The sequence below is a fragment of the Meles meles genome, chromosome 7 (genome assembly GCF_922984935.1).
Source record: "Meles meles chromosome 7, mMelMel3.1 paternal haplotype, whole genome shotgun sequence".
NCBI classification, from domain to species: domain Eukaryota; kingdom Metazoa; phylum Chordata; class Mammalia; order Carnivora; family Mustelidae; genus Meles; species Meles meles.
The window spans coordinates 144,964,090-144,974,722 of record NC_060072.1 but is presented as its reverse complement, the minus strand read 5'-3'; positions in this window follow the sequence as shown (position 1 = coordinate 144,974,722).

Here is a 10,633-nt window from a genome sequence, read left to right as displayed (position 1 = left end):
TTATGTATTTTGGATTTTAACCTTTATCAGATGTCTCATTTCTGAATATCTTCTCCCATTCACTAGGCTGTGTTTTCCTTTTGTTGATGGTTTCCTTTGCTGTGCAAAAGCTTTTTGATGTATTCCCAAGTATTCATTTTTGTTTTTGTTTCCCTTGTCCAATGGGATATATCCATAAAAATGTTGCTAAGGCCAGTGTCCAAGAGATTATTACCAATACTTTCTTTCAGGAGTGTTATGGTTTCCTGTCTCAATTTAGGTCTTTAATCTATTTTGAGTTTATTTTTGTGTATGGTGTACGAAAGCACTCCAGTTTCTTTCTTTCTTCCTTCCTTCCTTGCCTTTTTTTTTTTTTTGCATGTAGCTATTCCAGCTTTCCCAATACCATTTATTGAAGAGACCAACCTTCTCCATTGTACATTTTTGCCTCCTTTGTCATAGATTAACCATATAGGCATGAGTTTAAGTTTCTGGGATGTTTATCCTGCTGTTCTGTTTTTGTATTGGTTCCATACTGTTTTGATTCTTACAGCTTTGTAGTATATCTTGAAATCTGGGATTGTGATACCTTCAGCTTTGTTGCTCTTTTTCAAAATTGCTTTTGTCATTTCTTTTGTGGTTTCATGCAAGTTTTAGGATTTTTATTCCAGTTCTGTGAAAAATACTATTAATATTTTGATAGGGATTGTTCGAATTGGATCTGTAGATCACTTCATGTAGTATGGAGATTTTTAATACCATTAGTTCTTCCAGTCCATGAGTATAGTATATCTTTCCATTTTTTTGTGTTGTATTCAACTTATTTCATCAATGTCACATGTAAGTGGCAGAGTACAGGTCGTTTATTTCCTTGGCTTAATTTATTCCTAAGTATTTTATTATTTTTGGTGCAATTGTAAATGGGATTGTTTTATTTATTTCTCTTTTTGCCCTTTCATTATCAGCATATAGAAATGCAAGATTTATATATGTTAATTTTGTATCTACTACTTTATTAAAATCATTTATTAGTTCTAATAGATTTTTTTTAAGATTTTATTTATTTTTATTAGAGAGAGAGAGAGCGAGCACAGGCAGACAGAGTTGCAGGCAGAGGCAGAGGGCGAAGCAGGCTCCTTTGCCAAGCAAGGAGCCCGATGTGGGACTTGATCCCAGGACACTGGGATCATGACCTGAGCCGAAGGCAGCCGCTTAACCAACTGAGCCACCCAGGCATCCCCTAATAGATTTTTGATGGAGCCTTAGGGTTTCTCTCTATATATCATATTATTTGCAAATAGTGACAGTTTTACTTCTTCCTTAACAGTTTGGATGCCTTCCCTTTCTTTCCTCTTTTTCTTCCTTCCTTCATTTCCTCCCTCCATTCCTCCTGTTATCCCTCCCACTTTCCTCTCTCCCTCTTTCTTTCTTCCTTCCTTGATTGCCTGAGACTTCTAGTACAATGTTGAATAAAAGTGGTGAGGGTGGAAATTCTTGTCTTTTTCCTGATCTTAGAGGAAAAGCTCTCAGTTTTTCACCATTGAGTGTGATGTTAGCTGTGGGTTTTGTATATATAGTCTTTCTTATGTTAAGGTATGTTTCCTGTAGACCCGTTTTGTTGAGAGTTTTTGTCATAAATGAATGTTGAACCATTCATGTTCAGTGTTAATCAAATGCTTTGTCTGCACCTGTTGAGATGATCATGCGGTTTTTATCCTTCCTCTTGTTAATGTGGTGTATCATGTTGATTGGATTGTGGGTATTGAATCATCCTTGTATCCCTAGATACAATCAACAGAGAGTTTAGCTATTAGTTCTCACCCCTTATAAAAGGCCCCTTAGAAGAAGTGTCTGTTCATGTCTTCTGCCCATTTTTGATGTGATATGTATTTTGTGTGTGTTGAGTTTGAGGAGTTCTTTTATAGATCTTGGATATCAGCCTTTTGTCTGTAGTGTCATTTGCAAATATCTTCTCCAATTCCATGGGTTGCCTCTTTGTTTTGTTGACTGTTTCCTTTGCTAGGCAGAAGCTTTTGATCTTAATGAAATCCCAAAAGTTCATTTTGGCTTTTGTTTCCGTTGCCTTTGGAGACATATCTTGAAAGAAGTGGCTGTGGCCTATGTCAAAGAGGTTACTGCCTATGTTCTCCTCTAGGATTTTGATAGATTCCTGCCTCATGTTGAGGTCTTTTATCCATTTCAAGTTTATAATTGTGTATTATGTAAGAGAATGTCCAAGTTTCATTCTTCTACACCTAGCTGTCCAATTTTACCAGTGTCATTTATTGAAGAGACTGTCTTATTTCTATTCTTTATTTTTTTCCTGCTTTGTTGAAGATTATGTGACCATAGAGTTGAGGGTCCATATTTGGACTCTTTACTCTGTTCCACTGGTCTATGTGCCAGTACCATGCTATCTTGGCGATCACAGCTTTAGAGTAAACCTTGAAATCAGGCAACATGATGCCCCCAGATTTGTTTTTCTTTTTCAACATTTCCTTAGCAATTCAGGGTCTCTTCTTGTTGTATACAAATTTTAGGATTGTTTGTTCCAGCTCTTTGAAAAATGCTGGCTTAACTTTGATCGGATGGCATTGAAAGTATAGATGGCTCTAGGTAGTATAGACATTTTAACAATGTTTATTCTTCTGATCCAAGAGCATGGAATGATCTTCCATCTTTTTGTGTCTTCTTCAATTTCTTTCGTGAGTGTTCTGTAGTTCCTTGAGTACAGAACCTTTTCCTCTTTGATTAGATTTATTCCCAGGTATCTTGTGGTTCTTGGTGCTATAGTAAATGGAATTGATTCTTCAATTTCTCTTTCTAGATTTTCATTGTTAGTGTATAAGGAAGCGACTGATTTCTCTGCATTGATTTTGTATCCTGCTACACTACTGAATTGCTGTATGAGTTCTAGCAGTTTAGGGGTGGAGTCTTTTGGGTTTTCCACATAAAATATCTTGCTATATGTGAAGAGAGAGAGTTTGACTTCTTCTTTGCCAATTTAAATACATTTTATTTCATTTTGTTATCTGGTTGTTGTTGCTAGGACTTCTAGTACTATGTTGAACAATAGTGGCAAGAGTGGGCATCCTTGTAGTGTTCCTGATCTTAAGAGAAAGGCTCTCAGCTTTTCCCCATTGAGAATTATATCTGCAGTGGGCTTTTCATAGATTTATGAAATTGAGGAATGTTCCCACTATCCTTACACTTTGAAGAGTTTTAATCAGGAAAGGATGCTTTTTTTTTTATCAAATGCTTTTTCTGCATTAATTGAGAGGACCATATAGATCTTCTCTTTCCTCTTATTAATGTGTTCTATCACATTGATTGATTTGCAGATGTTGAACCACACTTGCACCCCAGGGATAAATTCCATCTGGTTGTGGTAGATAATGTTTTAAATGTACTGTCGAATCCTATTAGCTAGGATCTTGTTGAGGATTTTTTTGGCATCCATATTCATCAGAGATATTGGTCTGAAGTTTTCCTTTTGAATGGGGTCTCTGCCTGGTTTTGGGATTAAGGTAATACTGGCCTCATAGAATGAGTCTAGAAGTTTTCCTTTTGTTTCTGTTTTTGGAAACAGCTTTGGGAGAATAGGTATTATTTCTTCTTTGAATGTTTGGTAGAATTCCCCAGGAAATCCATCAGGTCCTGGACTTTTGTTTTTTTGGGAGGTCTTTGATCACTGTTTTAATCTCATTACTGGTTATTGGTCTGTTCAGGTTGTCAATTTCTTTCTGTTTCAGTCTTGGTAGTTTATAGGTTTCCAGGAAGGCATCCATTTCTTCCAGGTTGCTTAATTTATTGGCATATAGTTGTTGATAATAATTTCTGATAATTGTTTCTATTTCCTTGGAGTTAGTTGTGATCTCTCCCCTTTCATTCATAATTTTATTAATTTGGGTCCCTTCTCTTTTCTTTTGGATAAGTCTGGCCAATAACTTATCGATCTTAATTTTTCAAAGAACTAGCTTCCAGTTTTGTTAATTTGCTCTACTATATTTCTGGCTTCTAATTCATTGATCGCTGCTCAAATCTTATTTCTTTTCCTGTGTGTGGCTTAGGCTTCATTTGTTATTTTTTTCTCAAGTTCTTTAAGGTGTAAAGTTAGTTGGTGCATTTGGGATTTTTCTATTTTTTTGGGGGGGGAGGTGAGACTTTGATGGCTATGTATTATCCCTTTAGGACCATCTTTGCAATATCCCATAGGTTTGGGGCTGATGCATTTTTGTTCTCTTTGGTTTCCATGAATAATTTTAAGTTCTTCGATTTCCTGGTTGACCCAAACATTCTTAAGCAGCATGGTCTTTGGCTTCCAAATTTTTGAATTTCTTCCAAATTTTTTCTGTGATTGAGTTCCAGTTTCAAAGCATTGTGGTCTGAGAATGTGCAGGGAATAATCTCAATATTTTGGCATTATTTGAGCCCTGATTTGTGACCCAGTATGTGATCTATTCTGGAAAAAGTTCCATGTGCGCTCGAGAAGAATGAATATTCTGTTATTTTAGGGTGGAATGTTCTGTATGTATCTACGAGGTCCATCCGGTCCAGTATGTTGTTCAAAGTTGTTGTTTCTTTGTTGATTTTCTGCTTAGATGATCCGTCTGTTGGTGACAGTGGAGTGTTGAGGTCTCCCTATCAAGGGGCTGGGCTCCGTGGAAACCAGTTTTTTGGGCTTTTGTTCTCTAGTGGCTTTTCATGCCTTTTTGGAGGGTCAGAGCAAAGGAAAACATCTGCACACAGACCTCCACCTCAGAGGAGAAAAGCCACAGTCTGCTGCTCTCGGAACCCTCCGGAGCACACAGTCTCCTCCTCTGTCAGTGCCACTGAAAATCGCAGCCTCCGAAAGCCATCCTCGCAGGGGTCGACCCCGGCCCCCTCTTGTCTCTGCCCGCTGTACCTCCAAACCCGCGCGTGATCCCGGTCTGGGTGGGCGCGGATGGCGACTGTGGCGTGTGTGGCAACAACAAGCACCCCCAGGTCTGCAGGCACAGGTCCGCAAAAGAGGCCACCCCAGTCTGTCCTTTGCTCCTTAAGCTCCTGGATTCTGTTCCAGCACTGTTTTCAGGTGCTTCCCATCCCACCACCGCCACTCTGCAAGCTCTCACTGGTCACCAGGTACAGGACGTTTTTTGCACTGGGTATTATATTAGTTTCCAGTGGGTAGCTTCTGGTGGCCCCCTTCCCCTTGTGTTTATCCTCTGATAAACACAACTCTGTCCTTTGTATCTCAACTGAAGATCCTCTGCCCCCGTGGAGATCCAGATGTATAATCTTATATCTCAGGCTGATTTTGTGGGTGTTCAGTCTGGCTTGGTAGATATCAGCTAAATTCAGGCGACGGGTTGAAATGGGGTCCCCCACTCCTTCACCATCTTACCCCTTCCATTGGTCTGCTAATTTTTTGCAAAAAAAAAAAAAAATGCTGGTAATTTCGTGGGGATTTACCTCTGCATAATTAATTGCTATTTCCTTGCTGTTTTTGTGATTCTCTCTTTATCTTTAATTTTTGACATTTTTATTCTGATGCATCTTGGTGTTTATATCTTTGGTTTTATCTTGTTTGGGACTCCTGCTTTCTGGACATGGATGTCTGTTTCTTTCTCCAGATTAAGAAAGTTTTCAGCTATTAGTCTTCAAATAACTTTTCTGTCTCTCTCTCTCTCTCTTTTTTTCTTTGTAGGGTACTAATAATATAGATATTGGGATACTTCATATCTCAGAGGTCCCTTAAACCACCCTCATTTTGGGACACCTGCGTGGGTCAGTCAGGTAAGCATCTACCTTCAGCTTAGGTCATGATCCCATAGTCCTGGGATGGAATCCTGTGTCAGGCTCCTTGCTCAGTGGCTGGTGAGCCTGATTCTCCCTCTGCCTGCCAGCTCCCCTGCTTGTGCTCTTTCTCTGACAAATAAATAAAATCTTTAAAAAAAACCCCTCATTTCTTTAACTTCCCTTTCCTTTCTGCCACCTTGAAACTTCCTCTTCATTGTAGTTTGGATTTGTATTTCCCTTATGATCAATTATGGTGACCATCTTTTCATGTACTTGCCAGCCATTTACATATAGGCTTTGGAGAAATGTCTATTCAAGTTCTTTGTCTATTTTAATTCAGGTTACTTGTTTTTTGTTGTTGCTATTAAGTTAGGAGTTCTTTATTACTTTGGATATTAATCCCCTGTTGGGATATATGATTTTTAGATATTTTCTCCCATTATGTAAGTTGCCTTTTTACTCTGTTGATTGTGTATTTTGATGCACAGAAGTTATTAATCTTGATTTAATCCAATGTACCTAGTTTCACTTTTGTTATCTATTCTGTTGGTGTCATTTTTGATACCCAGTGATAGCCAAGGTATCACTGTCAAATTTAATGTGACAAAGATTTCTCCCTATGTTTTCTTCTAAGAATTTTATTGTTTTAGGTCTTATGTTTAGGCCTTGGTCCATTTTAATTTTTGTATGTGGTATAAGATAAGGGTCTAACTTTATCCTTTTGCATGTGACTATCCAGGTTTCCCAATACCATTTTTTTGAATTGACTGTCCTTTCTCCATTGAATAGGGTTAGCACTTTTGTTGAAAAAAACTATTTAGCCATAGATGTGAAAGTTTCTTTCAGGGGTCTCTATTCTATTTCATTGGCTCATATATCTGTTTAGGCTAGTCCTACACTGTTTTGATTACTGTAGCTTTTACATACGTTTTTCAACTGTGACACATGTAAGATGTTTAATTTTGTTCTTGTTTGTGATTCTCTTTTGGCAATTCAGGGTCCCTTGATATTCCATATATATTTTAGATGAATTTTTTTCTATTTCTGCAAAAACTGTTAGGACTCTAATAGGAGTTGCTGTAACTCTAGATAATTTTGGGAATGTTGACATCATAATAATATTAAGCCTTCCAATTCATAAACATGAGATGTTTAATTTATTTATGACTTTATTTTCTTTCAGCAATATTTTGTAGTTTTCAGTGCACATACCTTTTATCTCAGTTATGTTTATACTTAAGTAATATACTCTCTTTGAAGCTACTATACATAGAATTGTTTTCTTAGTTTCTTTTTAGATTGTTTATCGTCAATATACAGAAATACAATGGTTTTTTTGTATGTTGATTTTGTATCCTGAAATTTTGCTTATTTTATTTATTATTATAATAGTTGGGGGGGTTTCTATATATAAGATCATGTTATCCGCAAACAGAGATTTTTACTTCTTCATTTCCAATTTTTTTAAAAGATTTTATTTATTTGACAGACAGAGATCACAAATAGGCAGAGAGGCAGGCAGAGAGAGAGGGGAAGGAAGCTCCCTGCTGAGCAGAGAGCCCAATGCAGGGCTCAATCCCAGGACCATGAGATCATGACCTGAGCTGAAGGCAGAGGCTTAACCCACTGAGCCACCCAGGCGCCCTTCCATTTCCAGTTTTGATGCCTATTATTTTCTTTTCTTGCCTGATTGCTCTTCCTAGGATTTCTAGTACCATGGTGAATAAAAGTGGCAAAAGCTGGCATCTTTGTCTTATTCCTGATCTTAGAGGAAAAGCTTTCAGTCTTCCCTATTGAATATGACATTAGCCTTGGACTTTTCATTTATGACTCTTATACCTTGAGACAGTTTTCTTCCATTTCTAGTTTGTTGTTCTATTTCTAGTTTGTCTAGTATTTTTTTTTTTAATCCTGAAAGGGTGTTGAATTTTGTCAAATGATTGTGCTGTATTGTTGAGATGATTATGTGTTTTCCCCCTTTCATTCTGTTAATATGGTATATCACATTAATTGAATTTTATATGTTGAACCATCCTTGGATAAATAAATCCTACCTGGTTAGGATTATTGGATTTTTTAAAAACTATTTCTTGAAGCCAATTTTAATGATTTTTTTCTAGGAAATGAACCATTTCATTTAGATTTCCAAATTTATTGAGATGTAATTATACATATTTTTATAATTTAATATCTATAATTTCCTTTTGTTTTTGTAATTATAATCAATGGCATCTCAATTATTAACAAGTAGTCAAATAGTTGTTTACTTAAAACATCAACATTTGGATTTATTCATGAAGTATACTACATAATTTTTCTTAATTTCTGTTTTTTTAAATCAGTTTCATTTTCTCTTTTTCAATTTTTAAGGCTTTCTTGTTATTATTTTTATGACTTCTTCTTAGGTAGTTCATTTTTAAGTACTTTTTCTTTACACCTGAAACTAAAATACTTTTAATGTGGAAATTTTCATATTCGTGGAAGCGGAGATGATGCTGCAAAAAACAATCCCTAGACATCAGTCACCTCGTTTCAACAGATGTCACGTTTCTGCTGCATGTGTTTTATCTTCTTTCCTCTACATTTAAACTTTTTCTTTCTGGAATATTTTAAAGCAAATAACCGATGTCATATTTTTCACTTAAATAGTTTGTATTTCTAGCAGATAAGGGCTTTTTTTTTTTTTGCTGGTTTGTTTAATAAATCCACAAATTTCATTTATTTATCCTCCTGTTTTATAATATATGAACTTAAGTTACACACTTTTCTCTGAGTACTTTTATGGCACATCCCACAGATAATAACCTATATATTCTTATTGTCATTCATTTCTAAATAATTGTTAAATTTTATTTTTATTTTCTCTTTAATCTAGAGGTCTTTGTAAGTTTGTAACTCCTCATGTAGATAGAATGTTGTTGCTGTCTTCCTCTCGCTACTTTCTAATTGTGGTCAGGGGCTACGGCCCTATCACTTTTGCTTTGTAGAATGTGTTGACATTTTCATTGGCAGATTTTAAGAATAACAATAGCATATACCTATTGAGTATTTACTATGTGCCCCACACTAACTATTTTCCATATGTTAACTCATTTAATTTTCATACTAACTCTGTGAATTAGGGTACATTTTTCCTTGGAAAAAGTATATATTCAATGTTTATTGACTTTAAAGTTCTCTTTTTATATATTAGGTCAAGCTTCTTAATTCTGTTGTTGAAATATTCTCTGTCATTACTTATTCTTGTTTACTAAGACATGGTTATTTCAATACTTCCCATTGTGACAATGAATTTATCTTTCTTTATTTCTATCAGTTTTGTTCTTAATTCACTTTTTAAATCCTTATTTTTGTATGTATTTGCATGCTTTTCTTCAATTTGGAATATATTTTTTTTCAGTTCTGTTTTGTGTGGGCTTAGCATTAGTATACCTGAGTTTTTCTTTTCTTCCCTCCCTCCTTTTGTTTCTACTGTTCCTTTTTTCCTTACTTACTTTCCCTTTCTTTTCTTTTACATTTGACTAGTATGTCTTTTCTTATCTTTTTTTTTTTTCCCCTTCAAAATTTCTTGTTATCTGTTATGGCTCTACCCTTCTTAATAAGCATTTGACAGAATTTGTTTCTGTATCAACATGAGAGTCTTTATCTTTCTAAGAAAAGATGTAACTCATTAGCATATATTATGATTAGTGTCATGCTTGAATTAATTTTCCCTTTTACTATTCCTCTTTGTAATTATTTTCTTAAACTTTATTTGTTCTGTTTTTCCCTTCTAATTGTTTGTAAGTAAAACAGCCTATTACTAATCTTCTAGCGCTCTCCCTTACATTAAAAGAAAACATTTAAACCTAGTATAGTTTCTACCTTTAATTTTTAATAGATTTAAGTAAATAATTATTGTCTCTTCTTCTTTCAAGTCTCCTTATGTTTCCTACCCTTTGGCCACTTCTCTATTTTCATTAAGATCATCTCTACTAGGGATGAGTAATGAACAGGACGGCTGCATTTCCTTCACAAACGCCAATTCCTCCCATGAATGAACGTGTCTTTGGATTTACAGTCTATTGACATTTCAAGTATTTTATTTGGAATTTCAGAATGAAGATTCTGACTTGGGGGGATCTATGTTTGTGTTTTTAATATAGTCAGAGGGTCTTAAGGCAGAAAATTATTATCCTTCTGAATTTACATCTTGTATTTTTTTTTAGGGATCATCTTGGTTAGAGTATGTGAAGAGGGTCAAGGGTCTCAGTATTGATGTTTGTCCCATATTCTAGAAAAATGCCTGATGGGCAAAGAGATTGAACCAAACGGCTAGGAGGGAATTTTTGGATCATATCAGCTTTCTAGTTATATTGTTTTTCCTGTGTTTACATTATCATTGATTGTTGAGAGTTGGCCTTTTGGAGAAAAGGAAGGGAAATGAGGTCTTTATAATGGCAGTTCGACTTTAATATTAAAGTGTGCATTCACTACACATTTACTGATCCCCTGTGATGTGCTGGACATGATTCCAAGGGCTGAAGGTACACTGACTGTACCTGTCTTCAAGGAGTTCAGTCTGGTGACAGAGACAGTCCAGTATAAGAAGGGCCAGGGGAGAGGTATGCAAAAGGTGCTATGGAAACCTTTAACGGAAGCCCTCTAATTTGGCCAAATTGAGTCAGGAAAAGTTTCTCAGACAAGGCAATTTTGGATTGAGAATTGCAGGATAGTTAGGAATTGGCCAATCCAAGAAGTGGCAACACTCTTCTAGGCATGTTCAACTGCATGTTTAAAGCCAAGAAGTGAGCAAGAGGAGGTTTCAGTGAACTGCAAGTGGCTGAAATTAGGAAGTAACAGTGGGGGGAGGAGGGGTTGTGTGGAACATGAA